Source organism: Anser brachyrhynchus (assembly GCF_964034855.1).
Source record: "Anser brachyrhynchus genome assembly, chromosome: 8".
Lineage (NCBI taxonomy): Eukaryota > Metazoa > Chordata > Aves > Anseriformes > Anatidae > Anser > Anser brachyrhynchus.
In genome coordinates, this window is record NC_137702.1 from 18231780 (window position 1) to 18246495 (window position 14716).

The following is a 14716-nucleotide window of genomic DNA, read 5'->3' on the forward strand; positions in this document are numbered from 1 at the left end:
CCTCACATTCACGGCAGTGCTTGGCCACAAACTCTGCATTGCAATCTGAAGGGTCACTCACTGATGTGCTGAACCCTTCTGCTGGGTCTGCTAAGTGTAATTTATATGTTTCAACTCTTTCTCAGCCTGAATGCTGGAAACGAAAGCCTCAGGAATACCTGACAACTGGTGCTGTGATTCTCAGTGGGAGATTTCTCTGCCATTTAATAATCAAAATTTTGCTCTGGCGGTATATTCATGATGTGAACATATATTCAGGATGTTGTAACATGGAGTGCTTGCTTTTTGTGTATTGAATGTCTGTTCTCATTGTCTTTGTTACTTTATTTCTGAAATATAAGGTATTTAAAACATCACAGTTACCATGTAAAATATACATACATATATTTGAAATCAGTCCAGTTATGAGCATAAAGAGTAAGAAATGACACAACTGAGCTGAAAGGGCAGATCACAAAGCTCCTGTCGAGCGTACTGTCACCATTTCTTTTTTTTTTTTTTTTTCTTCCTTGACCCTATCAATGAAGATTTTTTTCCAATAATTTTGAAGGAAGCAAATCATTTCCCCAAATCATATGTCCCCAAATATGTCTAGCTTTGAGAAAATTATATTTTGCTTAGTAGAACAGTAACTGAAATTAAGCTGAAATTATTGAGGTACAGCATATGGCTTGTTTTACACAAGGGAAAACTAGGTCAATCAATATTATGGCTTCTGGCCATCTACACACCTATAGAAAAAAATCTCATGGAAACCTCTGCAAACCTCATAGAAAAGATCCATAAGCTGCCTTAGTCCTTTCATAACTCCTGTTATAAATCAGTGTAAGAGAAGCCGTGTCCTTGGTGGTTTCTGCAGCATTTTCTCCCTCTGCACAACGGCGTACACTAGAAGCTTCAAACTGTGACTAAAGAGTTGGGAAAGGCTGAACCAAAACCCATTCACTTTCATCATAATGTTGTTTTCTTCGCAGGAAATATATTGTTCTGTTTTTGTTGTTGTTGTTATCATTTTTATTATTATTATTTTCTCCTTCAGATTATGATTTGATCAGTCTCCGAAATGTGCCTGTTGATGTGGGAAGGGAGCAACATACTCTCCTGGACCTGAGTAGGGCAGGTACTGGGGTATGGGCATGTGACTGACAGAAGCAAAAGTGGAGCCTGCCAGCTGGACCCATCCCTATTTGTTTAGCTTTAAACCAATGACTACTAGAGACTAATCAACAGGATTGTATCTTGAACAAGACTGATGATATGACTGCATAGTCTCTTGCCTGTGCCACGAGTCCCTGGTAAATCTGTGCTGAGGACCGTTTTGAGTTTGCTTTGCTGAGAACTTGTCTAGATGCCAACTACATAGATCAACAACTTGTGGTGCTAACTGTAGATGTATTATGAACATAGCAGAAGAAGTGGACATAACATTTATAATCCGCATAGGTTTTTACTGATGCTTTCTTTTCTGGCATCTCACGTATTAGCCATGCATTGAATTGGACTATTAGTAACTTCAACAACTTTTCTGAGTCCTAGATCTGGACACAATTAAAAATAATAATAATAATAAAAATACAACATGAGTGACAAGATATTAATATTTTTAAAAAAATATGTTTTGTACAAAATATCCTGTGAAACACACATCTTTTATGGGAGAAACTATTTTCAAGTATATCTACACACACATTTAGCTTAGCTCAGAAACAAAGGGACTCTTCATGACTCACTCTTGCTATTATCTTATATATATAAATAAGCATGATTTAGCTCTTTTTTTTTTAATGATTTTCTTTATTCTTTTTTCACTTCATGCTCTTACTGAAGCGTTTTTCTACTAATGCCTCACAAAAAAATATTCCCAATTCATGCAAAGTAATGAAATCTGAGTAGATGGAAACCCTTGCTCTTGAAATCATAAAGCTGTAAATACAGAAACATTGCAAATTTCCCACTTCATCAGACCTTCAGTTTTAAATCAAGGATAGTAACGAGTTTGATTTCTAGAGCAGGTAATTCTGACTATGAAGACGGCATCATAAGTCTCAGATTGATTGGCCTTGAATTTCTCATCACTACATATTGTATGATACTGCACATTTGAGCCATTTGTTTAATCACAGCATTTAAATCCAAAACACAACTATCCTAAAAGGTAAGAAAATTTCAATATCTTTTTGAAAGTTACTTACACCTATACTACCCAGCTGGGGATATAAGGAAAGGTTTAACCAGAGGGAAATGGAATTTGCCATGCAGTGCTTCTGATCCTGCTTTGGAAGAATGGGGTTATGCAGATGAAGGTAGGAGAAATAAGAAAGGAGCGCTGTTTTATGAAGATGTTATCATAAGATAAATACTTGGTAAAGGATGAATAAAGTGCGAGGTCAGCCTTTCCACATATTTCAGTATCAAACCTGGGATTTTTGTTATATCAAGGTATTCTAAAAATGAAGTTATCCTGATGGGTTTTATATCTATTGCTAAGAATCCCACACATAAACATGAAATTCTTATATTTAGAGGCTTATCACAGGAAACTCTCAATGCTGAAACATTCTTTTTCACTGATGCACCACACTAGTCATAAATTCAGTCACTACCTGAATTCAGCCATTAGTCATGGCTCTTTGCTTTTCTTGTTCAGATGAGTTAATAAATTGCATACTTAGGCAGGTTATTTTTCACAAAATAAAACAAAAAATGTGTCCCATCCTTTGCTGAGAGATGCAGTCTGACAATGTCATGAAGGGCAATTATTTTGGTATTGATTCTGAAAAATTCAGATCTGTGCACTTCAAAGGGTTAAACACTTTCTGTCTGTGCAACAGTTAGAGGTATGAAATGTTCGAGTTGCTATAGAAACTGTGCATATTTGATTCAAGTGAAAGAGTAAACAACCTCTTTTTATATCTCAAAGATAAATGAAATTTGGCCCCCGACTTTGTGTGAAGTCATTATAAATACTTCTAAATCACTCCAAAAAGAAAGACTTGCGGGGTGGGGGGGGGGGGTTGGGGGAGGGAAGTGGAAGAAAAAGAAAAAGAAAAAAAAAATCCTAAAGTAAACCTAAAGTAAACAATAAAACAAGGTTGAGAAAAGTCCATAGTGATGTCTCCTCCTGCTCCATGGAAGATCTCATAGGATCTGGTGAATCTCATAGGATCACGGTGGATCTGGAGCAGGACCCAGCACTTGGCAGGCTGCACCGTACAGCCAGGGCTCCTGCAGCTTGGGGTGATGCTGCCACCGTGAAACTGGGGAAAGATAGTCAGTAAGGAGGTTGTGCAGCAAGCCTTGGCCTCCTGAGCTCATTGGAAAGCCTGTGAGATGCCATGTTGGTTCACTTGCTGTCCAAAGACTTCTGAGACCCTTTCGTCAGGTTTTGGTTTGTGTGTACACACAACAAAAGCAAACAGACAGAAAACGAGAGACAATGCAGTCGTTCTCAGTATCAATTTTTCCCTTTTATGCAGTGAAGAGGGAAGGGACCACCCTTCAAACTCTCATCCCTCTGCACTTGCAGCCATCCCACGACAGTCATTTCATGGTCAGAGACCATTAGATACTGTTAAGAAATTGGTGGTCAAAACTGTTAGATTTTCTGAGGTGGTCTTTAATTAACAGATATGTCCTATGGGAATAATCTCCCTCCCACATGAAATTTTGACTTTTGTTAAGAAATATTTTTTCCTTTTCAGGTTGAAAAGTTAAAAAGGGGTTGGGGAGGGAAGGAGGGAGGGAGAATATTTTTAAAGTATCTTTTCTCTTTAAGCCTATCTATACACGAACACTGATAATACTGCAGAACCTCCTTAATATTTTTTTGCAGATTACTACGGACAATGTGCTGGACAAATTTCTGCTGAACATGTTAGTCCTCCAACACTTCACGTGCAAGCACTTTGTAACTCTTTGTTTGCCATGCTCTTTGTTCAAGTGCCTGCAGAGCACCCAGCAACATGAGCAATAGCTGCCATAGGTGTCATCCTTGACCCTTTCTCAAGGGAAAAGAACCCATTCAAGGGAAGGCTTTGTTTCAGGGAGTTAAAGAAACAGCCTTTACTGCAGTAAGTAATCAGGCTTACTGGGCTCTGCCATTCCCGTGGGAGCCCATGGTTGAAATTACCCACCCTTATCCACACAGGTTGCAGGGATGAGAGTCCTTTGGGAAATAACTGCATTTGTTCTGCCTGACTGGCTGGGCTGCAGCAGCCTCTGGGTCTTGGGTAGCGGCAAGAGATGTGTTTTTTCTTTGATGGATAGCTGCCAGAGCAGTGGTGTGAAAGCAGATTGTCTGAAGGAAGGGACAACAACCCTTGTCCAAGAAAAACAACAACAACAGCAACAAAAAGCAACACACATAGGTTCATATGATTTGTTCACATAGGTTTGATTGGCAGACCTTTTATTGCTGGAGGGAGTTGCATGACTTTACTCTTCAATCTGTAGTGCCTGTGTGTGATCTTACATTGACTTTGGGGCTAATTAATGAATCTCAGCTTATTTGGAGGCTGAACTTGGAAGATCTGTTGTAAAGCTGATGGTGTTGTGCCTGATGAAGCAACATAGTTGTGTTATTGATTTCACATGTATTGACAAAAACCATAATGTTGCCAGGTTTATTCTCACAGGCTGTCACAAGTTCAGTCCCTTCACAAATGCCAATTTAAAATGGTGGGAATAAAACATTTTTTTCAACCCCAAACAGATTGTGCTCGAGTTTTATTTCAGCCTTTCCACTGAGTGGCAGAAACATGAAACATCCCTTAGGTACCAATTCAGAATAATTAATTTTTTACATTTTGATTTATATAAGAAACCAAAATATAAACATATTTTCACAGATCTACTGGAATGAAACAGTCCTCTGTGTAGGTAACTAATTGTATTTATTTATTTATTTATTTATTTATTTTATTAGTAATTAAGCCACATATAGGTTTTTACATGGCAAAAATGATCAGTAAGAAGAATTGAATCACAGTCATTTTGCTTTCACATTTTGCAGAGTCTTGTTTGTAAAGAGAATATTAAAAAAAATCTGCTGTACAAATGAGTGCAGAAGTGATACGTGACATGAAGCGGCAAAAGGGCACTGTATGCATGGCAGCAATGACATATGAACTTGTAGCCAAGCAATGAATTCCACATCCACATTTCTAACACAGTCCTGTTTCAATTATTTTCCATGCAGTAAGTGACACTTACAGGCTCTAAGTTAGAACAAATTGTTTCTTTCCTTTTTTTTCTGCCCTGACACTTTTTGCACCTTCTGCAGAGGAAAAGGAGGTGTCAAACACACATGAAATAAGGTAATGTTGAAGGGACAGGGAAATAAATTGCTTGAGAAGTAAGTGCTTTTCTTGCTCAAATTTCTGTGCTTTTTCAGAGCTTGGTGGCTTTTGCTCCGACATGAGCTCCTTGAGAAGCCCCAGTTTTCCTCCAGTAAAACTCAGCTCAGTGCCATTCGATATACAGCAGGGCTGAAGAACAGGGAAGAGGAGCAAATGGGCAAAAAGTATGGGCCTGTCTGGCTTTTTACCTCTGCACTGCTCCAAGTGCGGTGGCTGTGATGTTGTTTTAACTTCGTGATCTTAATGTGGAAACACTCCCCATTGTGAGTGCTGCTGGTAGTTACTTGCAAAAGGCTTCCTATGTATCATTTCAGGCCCCCCATCCATGCAGGTTTCTAACAAATGAAGTCAGTACCTCTTTTTTTTTTTTTTTTTTTTTTTCAGCCTTCAAGATACACCTGAAGTTTTTAAGAGGAGATCCAGACAATCGGACACTGCTGAGATCGGTGGTTAGCAGAGACACAAGCTGGTGGCCAGCAGAAGCACGGAGAGAAGATGGAGCAGCAGCTGGTTTGGCGTGGTTGGGTTTGGAGGAGACAAGGAGTAGCAGCCAGTGAAGGAGCCTGAGATGAGGCTGACAGGTGGGGGTTAATGGGCTATATGGGAAGGGATAGTTTGACCACAGTGTGTGAAGAGAAGGAAACACAGCTCCCAAAAAGCAGCCCCAGGGTAGAAAGATTAGAGGGGAGCACTGGGCTTGGCTTAGCTGAGTTTTATGGCAGTAAATAGGAATTTGGGGTTGGTAAGCCGTCAAACACTGTGAGACTGGTGGCAGGAGGAGGGGGTTATGAAAAGACACCTCCCCACTTGGGCACCTGCCACTGGGATTTAGTTGTAGTGAGGGGCTGTCCTCACCTGTCGTCTTTGCTGCTGCTCAAAAGATGGAAGTGGGGGACTGGTCCTGGTTTATTTTGCAACATCAGCATATTTGTGTGACAGAGATCATTAGCACCTGCAATGCCTTTCAGATCTCAGCAGGCACTGAAAGCAAACTCTCTGGATTTGTTTGAGATCAGCAGATGAAAGTTTCCCAGGAGAGATTTTTCTTTCAGCTAGAATCTATTTTCAAGCTGCTTTTTCACAGCAATCTCGCAACTTCTTCCAAGCTACTTTTATTTTAGCTTGAAAAGCTTTTAGGTGATGATAGCCCTGGTTGAGAAGGAGATAACAGACTTTACAATGGCTTCAGTGATGTTCACTTTCCTTTAAACTGTGCAAAGAGCCCCTGACCATATTCTCTGAGCCCTTGTTAAAAGGCCTGAGGTAGGAAAATATAGCAGGTCTCAAATTTAAGCCTCTGCTTCAGAAGCTTTGATCTTTGATGTATCTACACATATATTGTATTTGCAATGCAAAGATTGTTGATATGAGGAAATTTGTCAAATACAAACACTGGATCCCAGATGAATTTTACTGTGATCACACATAAGAATCAAAAGCTACCTGGAGGTTTTCTCACTCGTTGGGGAAATGGCAGCTCTTGCTGTGCACACACTTATTGCGCATGCTAGATCCCAAAATAAATAGCTCTGGAAACCATAGCTCAGCCACACAATACTGTGCACTGATCCAGACACATATGAAGTGGTGAACGCAGCAGGAACCACTTGAATAAGCACTTTGTCATATATGGCATTTAAAAGCAGAGCCGTATATTTTTACCAGCATTAGTTACTCTTTGCAGAAGGAACATTTCCATTAATTGCATTACAAAAAAAATGTTGAACATTGCCAGGAACTCTCTGTTTTCTGCTCTGTTCATTGTCTCTTTCTGGAGGAGAGGAGGAGTGAGTAAAAGAGGAGATTACCTGTCAGAGCACGGATTTGGAGTGAATGACTTGGATTGTTAAAATGACAGAGTACAGCCATTTCTGCCTGCCAACTGCATTTGGCTTCTGGGTGTCACACTTACTTTTATGGATTTTTAGCTTTGGTTTATTTGCACTGAATTTACTCTTATGGATTTTTACTTTAACTCTCATAGGATGCTGGAAACAAGATGGTAGATTATAGTGTGGGGGGAATAGTCTTGCCATTTGTATTTGTTTAACTGCATAGAGAGCAGATTTGTTTAACTTGCTAGAGAGGAAGAGAAACAGCACCAGCAGTGATTGCAAGAGTTAGTTTTACAGAGAGCAATCACCCCACAATCAGGTTCATGACTACTTTCCAAAATGTGTATGTGCTAAACATAATCTTTACAGTATTTAATAACTTTGGGATCAATATGAGAAGATATCCATCTCTCTTCCTCCTGAGACACGTGGCAGCGGCTTATTGGATGGAACAGACTTTTTAACCTCAACTCTGGGCTCTAAAGCCTGTGAGGGATTTAGATACCAAAAAGTCAGGCATGGAAGGACCTGGCTTTTAGGGTCCTGATTCCTAGTGCTGAGCTTCAGTATGATTCACTCTGAGAGTCTGAATGAGCCTCATTGCAGATACCAAGGCAATCAGTGTGCTGGGAGGAAAGCCCTGAAGTGGCCATAGGGTGTAGGCTTCAGGCATGCTTTTCCCCATGAGAACACTTTCTTTTACCTTAAAATATGCAGTCAGAGAGGAGGTGGCAATGCTATCCATTCATATTGAGGAGCCTATACTTTTGTCTAATCCTGTACTTGGTATACACCAAAGGTTTCATCTGACATCCATACATTATGTTGTCTATGCTCAAAGTTTGAACTAGCTAAAAAAAAAAAAGAAGACTAGCACAATTTTTATACTTTTATTTTTATTTTTATTTTTATTTTTTCCTGTTATGGTGGGCGTGTTTCTCAGTTTGGTAGCTTTGGTTGCCCTAACAAAAAAAGCTGATGGGAGAATCCTCTGTCTGTCTGTCTGTCAGACTGTCTCACCTTCCTCCTCCTGTATCTTCTGAGTCCGGTGGCCAGTTTCAGCCACAGCAAACAGTGGTTAAGAGATCATTAACACAGTAGCCTTTCTTTAGAGCTCCTTCAAATATGAAAGATATAAGATGTTAGTCTCTTCATTAAGCAGAAGATACAGCATAAGATCAGTCTCTCTCTCCTCTCTCTCTCTCTTTTTTTGTTTTTTTTTTCTTTTTTTTTGTCTGGATAATGGATAAAAAACCTGAGGGATTAACTCTAGAAATGGCCTTGCTGTTGGAACAATGTCATTTACAGCTTCCTTCTGGCTCGGGTTAGAGCGGTCTACTTCAGGAATACTGATAACGAGCTCCATAAACTTTCTTTATTTCATGGAAAACATGTTACCACAAGCTTTCTGAATTAATGGGAAACAAAAGAAAGGCAACCTCTGACTGTAGTAAAGAGTAGAGGAAATAAAAGAGCTTTCCCTTGTTCTTTTACACTATCAAGTGGCAGAAAATTGCAAACTACTAGAAAAATAACCCTTTTCCTGTGTGTGTACTTATGTCTTCCAGTCTTTTCACTTGGATGTGAGACTCTCCTCCAGCACATCTCCTCTTCCAGAAGCGTTCTTGTGGGCAGCTCATGCCAGTCCTGAGGCCATTGGTTCTGCCTGCAGATTTAGCAGGAACTTCTTTGAATGCCGCTGCCTTCCAAAGTATGTGTTTTCAACTGTGGGCACTTCTGCCGTCCTGCCAAGACCAGGAACTTCCAAATGAGCAGTCACAGCAAAACAACTTATAATATCAGCTGTTGCAGGAGGTTCCAGTGAGTTGGAACTCTATTTATTATATGCTTGAGAGCCTCATGGAATAGCACAGAGATGTGCGTTAATACATGGGCAGTCAGAAGACAGACAAGGCAGATGCTGCATTAACCACAGCTCATTGGAACTGGAGAACAGCAAGTCCCTCTCCCTGCCTATCTGGGATGGTCAATTTGATAGCCTCTTTATATAATCCCCAGGAAATTTGCTAACATGCAGGCGTGATCTAACTCCTTTTTGAAAAGGCAGGCAGGTAGAGGAGGGCCAGGTGTCTCCCGTTAATTTGCTCTAACTAACCCACTCTGTCTCTGCAATCTCAGGTTCGGTGTCTGATCTAACTGACTCACATAGGGGAAATCTGTTCGTGAGCAAGCAACTGAGAACTTTAATCACTGCTGCTCTTCTGCTGGACTGGAGCAGGAAGAAATGAGCCATGAACAAGACTCCAGCCCTCGGGCTCCACCCGCATGTGTGCTCTGGGCTGCAGGTTCTCCAGCACTCTGGCAGCTCAGCCCTGGCAAGGTGGCACAAGCAGGGGGATGACAAGCAGGCAAGGGGCGGTGAGGGAAATGATGCTGCCGAATATGAGCCTGGTTCACTCCTGCACTCTGGGAGAGTCTTCGAAAACCTAATTCTTTCCATTGCTCTAATTTTCACTCTGACTCTATTCACGGCTAGTTCTGTATTAATTATTGTCACTCCAGTATCTATACCTTTGCAAGCCACAGTTCCACTACAGAATTAAGTAACTGTCAGGTCTTCAGCAGATTTGTTTGTATTTTTCCTCAAACCCTGTTGCAAACACAGTACAAATGGCAAAAACAAGGACTTACAATATTCAGTTCCTTGTTCTAGCTAAAATATTTCCCTATACATATTTGTCAATGCTATACTCATTGGATCTTTTTTTTTTTTAAATTATCACCTGTGTTTCTATGAAAACTTGCTTAACCATAAATCTTTGTATGTACACAACGATTAAGATTAGCAGCTTGAGTTTCACCTTCACTGCCTGCAAATTAAAGCTTAAAGGATGAAACCATTTAAATGAAAATAAAATGAATTAGCTACATTTTATTTTAGTTAATTTTTGGAGCACATATGGTATGTTATCTTTTTGTATTATAGATACACCAATTCTGGGTTTGCACATGATGATGAATACTGTTTGGTTTTACCATCTGGTGCCTTATTCTAATAAAAATAATAATAATAATAAAAATCTGTTATTATCCAGTAAGGTCAGTCTGTTGCTGGAGCAGCTTTATATAGGAATAGAGCCTACATTTTCAATTTAACTTGCTATTAGCCTATTACTTGAGCACCTCTTTTTATTTTTATTTTATTTTATTTTATTTTTAACTTGGGCACCAGTGGAATCACTTGAGCCTTGCAGATCTGTCTGAAAATGCATGACTTAATGACCTCTAAATGTCTTTACTTGTTGTTTTTTTGCTTTTTTTAATCAATGTCTTCTTTCTAGTAATGGAAATTTTCAATGTCCATTAACCAGAGATGTAGAGAGGAGATCAGTGACAGTAATGATACTTCTGATCACTTTGTTTGAAGGTAATCTCTGGACAGGGGAAATAACTGACATGTACTGTATGTTTCTCCACTGTGCATCAGATGTGACACCTGCAACCCATCTAAGGAAGTAGCTTATCATTGCATATAATTGCTTTTTAATATGATTTAAAGCAATTCATTAGTGGGGTGTTTGAAAAGTCTCTCTAATAAGCGTAAACATTGAAGACTTTCAATTCTTCCTTCCCATTTCCTTCCCCACATCCACTACCAAAATAAAGTGAAATTGCATTAGTCTATTCAGATGGAAGACAAAACAAGGTTTTGTGGAAAATAGTTGATGGGAGGAAAATATGAAAAAACAGTTTAAACAAAACTGTCCAATTCATCATTTCATTCGGTTCTGCATCAAGGATTAGCAAGACACTACTATATGCAGAACCAGGGCTGGTCATGAACTAATACATATGAATGGAGGATCAATACTTGTAAAAATAGAGAAAAAGGAAAACACTGGATGGATTGGAGAAAATATCAAGCTGCTTTTCAGATATTTTCTGCTGAACAGCCTTCCAAATTCACCATAAGTCAAACAATTGGTCTGGGGCATGTTTTGCAGATGGATCAACAGCAGCCCATCTTCAGCTGGGCATGTCTGAATCTGCATGACAGATGGTGCAAACACACTGACATGTATTTTCTGGATCAGAAGTTTTTTGTTTTTTTTTTTTTTTTTTTATCTTCCATCAGTCTTTTGGCAATGTAGCTCTTGGCAGCAATAGGTGGATGAGGAGTGACAAAGTATCAGAAATAAGTTAGATTCCTTTGTTGAATTGTTGGATTTTTATCAGAGTAGCTGTGAACTGAATTATATCTAATCCTCTTTCTTATTTCTTTGGCAACATGCTGCAATGCTAGGAGCTCATGGAGGAGAAAAATAACCAGGAAAATAAAAAACGTATATATATTTTTGATGTGTCAGTTAATCCACCACGTCATTATTTTGTGTTTCTTGTTCTGTGAAATATGGAGAGACAAGGAAATAACTATTAAAGAAATAAATCAATGAGGACTATTGTGGACTAGTGTTTTTTTCCATTAGACCTTGAAAAGTAGTATTCAAACTGTATTTCTGACACTGATATTGACTCTCATAAAGTTGTAAGGCATTTTTTAAAAATCAGACTCAGAAAACAGTTTGGAATAAGAGACATTTGTGGAAAACACATTGGACTTGTATAAAGGGCAAAGAAATTTTTTCATTTGTATAGAAAGTACATTCACTTCTAACCTGCCTTGGCTGTGTCTACTCTACCTAAGGAGAGCATCTGTAAGCATTTACTTGTCCTCTCTCCAAATGCCTGGAGTGCTGCCTGTGGGTATCCTGCCTGGGGACATGGAGTGGCATGTTGGCACTCCAGACCTGTTCAGACCCATGTGTCTCAGGTGTCCCCGCGAGTTCACACGTCTCAGATATGTTCAATGCTTTCCTGAAAACTTGTCATCTGCCATGGGTATGTTCCTCCAGTTGAGAAATGGCAAAACCGGGGGCCACAATAATTACATAAAATTGGCACTGAATTATACCAAGGAGTTATGTTCAAAATGCACGAATAGAAACCGTTTGTTCTTTGGCTTTAGTCCGGTCTTCCCTCAACACCTTCCTCCCAGTTCAGGGATTTGTGAACCAGGAATGCAGCATTAAATGATATTGCTAATTATTTCTATTCAAATTCGGTGTGACTGAGTGCATAAAAGGAGAAAACTAGACCTAAGGAAAGTCTTGGCCAGTTGCTTTCAAGATGTTAGATACATACGTAGGCATTCTGCACTTTATATTGCCCAGTGCTGCAGCCCTTCAGGGGCCTGAATGCTCTGTGCTCCATAAATAATATATCCATTAAGAATTATTGTATATTGTTTTTTTAAATGCTTTGGAGTTTTTATTGATTTTATTTCAATCATTGATCTTGGTTTAGAACATGGCTTCAAAGGACCATGTGATAAGGAGAGGATTAAATTTGGTAACTGAACATAAACTGAATCTTTTACTCAGAGTGTAACCTGCCATTGAGGAAAAGGATCAGTGATGTCTGGTTTTAAGATCTCTATATAATTTTTCTCCATATTGAACTCCCAGTATTTATCCCAGTGCAGTCCTTGCTCTGGGATTACCCTTTTCAGTTTAAGGCAAGAGACTCTTGCATGGGGCATATTGGCAAACCCTGCTCTTACCAGTTTGCAGTGATTTGAGCCTGGAGACATAGAGGCGTCATGACCTAGAGTTTAGATTTATGTCAAGACTGTAACACTTCTTTTGCCCCAATCAGTTGGCTGCTACTTGGACTAATGAGTAGCTAAATGTCATGCTTCCTTGAAAAACTCTACTGAGACTTTGTCAAAATTTGAAAGCAGAAACGGGAAAATATTTATCCCCTTGTAATTCTCCCCCCTTTTTAGAAGGGATGAGAAAGGGGCTATGTGTTAGACAAGAATGAAAGAATGAATGGGGCATAGTAACCTACTGGTCAGAACTGTTGTGCCAAACTAACTAAGGTTCTCTCAGATATCATCATTTTATTTTCTAGTTACAGATTAACTTTTTTTTTTTTTTAAGTCTTTAAGAATATAGGAAGGAACACAGCTGTGACTTGTTCAGACATTTTGTTTCTTGGTTTTAAGTCTATGGCTCAATGCCTTTCAACGTTTCTAAATGTAGGACAAATCTGGCTGCATATATATATTTTTGAGGGCAGGTGGCAGCAGAGGAACGGCAAACACGTTTTTTCAAGCATTCAACTTAGAAAACACCTCCATCAGGGTTGCCTATTTTGATGAAAAAATGCAAAACACTAAACCTTGAAAAGTAGGGACCTTGATTGTTCAGAAACTGTAGAAGGCTGTGGCTTTATAGCTCTGTATGTATTCTGTGTGTTCTCATACCATGTATCAATTGTGGTTCTGCTAATTTTGTTTAAAATTATTAGTTCAATGCATTTTATTTAACAAAGTGTAATATCAATTCAGTGGTAAACATGACTGTGATAATTTTTGTGCTCCCTTAATGCAACCATCAATTATGTGCTGCTAAGAGCTCAGACCACACTCTTGAATGGTCTGCAAAGATAAATTGCTTCCCCTTGCTGTACAAAAGATGCTTGTTTGTATTGCTGCTTCACTAACCTTGAGAGGTTATGATTAGGAACAAACACATCCCTCAGATAGATGCAAGGATATTGGAGATAAACCAAATTACTCATGAAGAATCTTCAGTGTAAAGGTTATCATGATATATTTAAAGGCAGCCGAGAAGGGAAATTATGTTTTAAATTATTGACCATCAGAATAAAGAGTGCAGAATGACACCTCAGTTACCTGAACAAGCAAGCGAGTTGAACAGCAAAGACAACTGGACAACCTACTCAGAGTAGTTTTCCACCACAGTGAAAATCCAAATGGTCTGTTCTTGCCAAAGGAAATTCAGATATAACTACCCCTGGCAGGAAAAATATATAAATAAATAAATTCAATTCCAAGAGAGGGGATGACTCACTGCTGTGAATTAGGAGAATTAGTCATACTCATCTCCTAGATCCAGACCAAATTTTGCATATGATTTTTTTTTTTTGTAGGCATTTTGACTGGTATCATTAATTCATACACACTTTGAAAGCAAAAGTTCTTATGATATGGTTAGGTCTATAAAACAACTTTGTTTTTGTGAGATTCTGGCAAGTTTTCTTCTTCTTCTTCTTCTTCTTCTTCTTCTTCTTCTTCTTCTTCTTCTTCTTCTTCTTCTTCTTCTTCTTCTTCTTCTTCTTCTTCTTCTCCTTCTTCTTCTTCTTCTTCTTCTTCTTCTTCTTCTTCTTCTCCTCCTCCTCCTCCTCCTCCTCCTCCTCCTCCTCCTTCTTCTTCTTCTTCTTCTCCTTCTTCTTCTTCTTCTTCTTCTTCTTCTTCTTCTTCTTCTTCTTCTCCTTCTTCTTCTCCTTCTTCTTCTCCTTCTTCTCCTTCTTCTTTTCTTCTTTTCTGTCTCAACATCTGCCTTTAAAAAAAAAAAACAGTCTCTTAATGTTCCTTCCCTAAAGCACTGTTCTTTTTTTGGTGGTGTTTAAAGAAGTAGGATCAGGAGTGTGCATGGATAGTTCAAACTCTTTATTCCATCATTCAGTAACTGCGTT

General features: G+C 39.0%; 2 long non-coding RNA genes across 3 annotated transcripts in view; one reads left to right on the top strand and one right to left on the bottom strand.

Moving 5' to 3' along the window:
- The window catches only part of LOC308199434, a 57739-nt gene extending 45903 nt beyond the window's left edge, over positions 1-11836 (top strand). Inside the window, exons 4-5 of one of the 2 annotated variants that reach the window (XR_013954646.1) lie at positions 5742-5938; positions 8761-11836. This is a non-coding gene — a long non-coding RNA (uncharacterized lncRNA). Of the gene's footprint in view, positions 1-5741; positions 6595-8760 lie in introns of those variants that run through there. The other variant, XR_013954647.1, reaches the window with a different exon arrangement.
- Positions 11837-14273: 2437 nt separating this feature from the next.
- LOC308199437 overlaps positions 14274-14716 on the bottom strand; it is a 282512-nt gene continuing 282069 nt past the window's right edge. Inside the window, exon 2 of the long non-coding RNA XR_013954650.1 lies at positions 14274-14551. This is a non-coding gene — a long non-coding RNA (uncharacterized lncRNA). The remainder of the gene's footprint in view (positions 14552-14716) is intronic.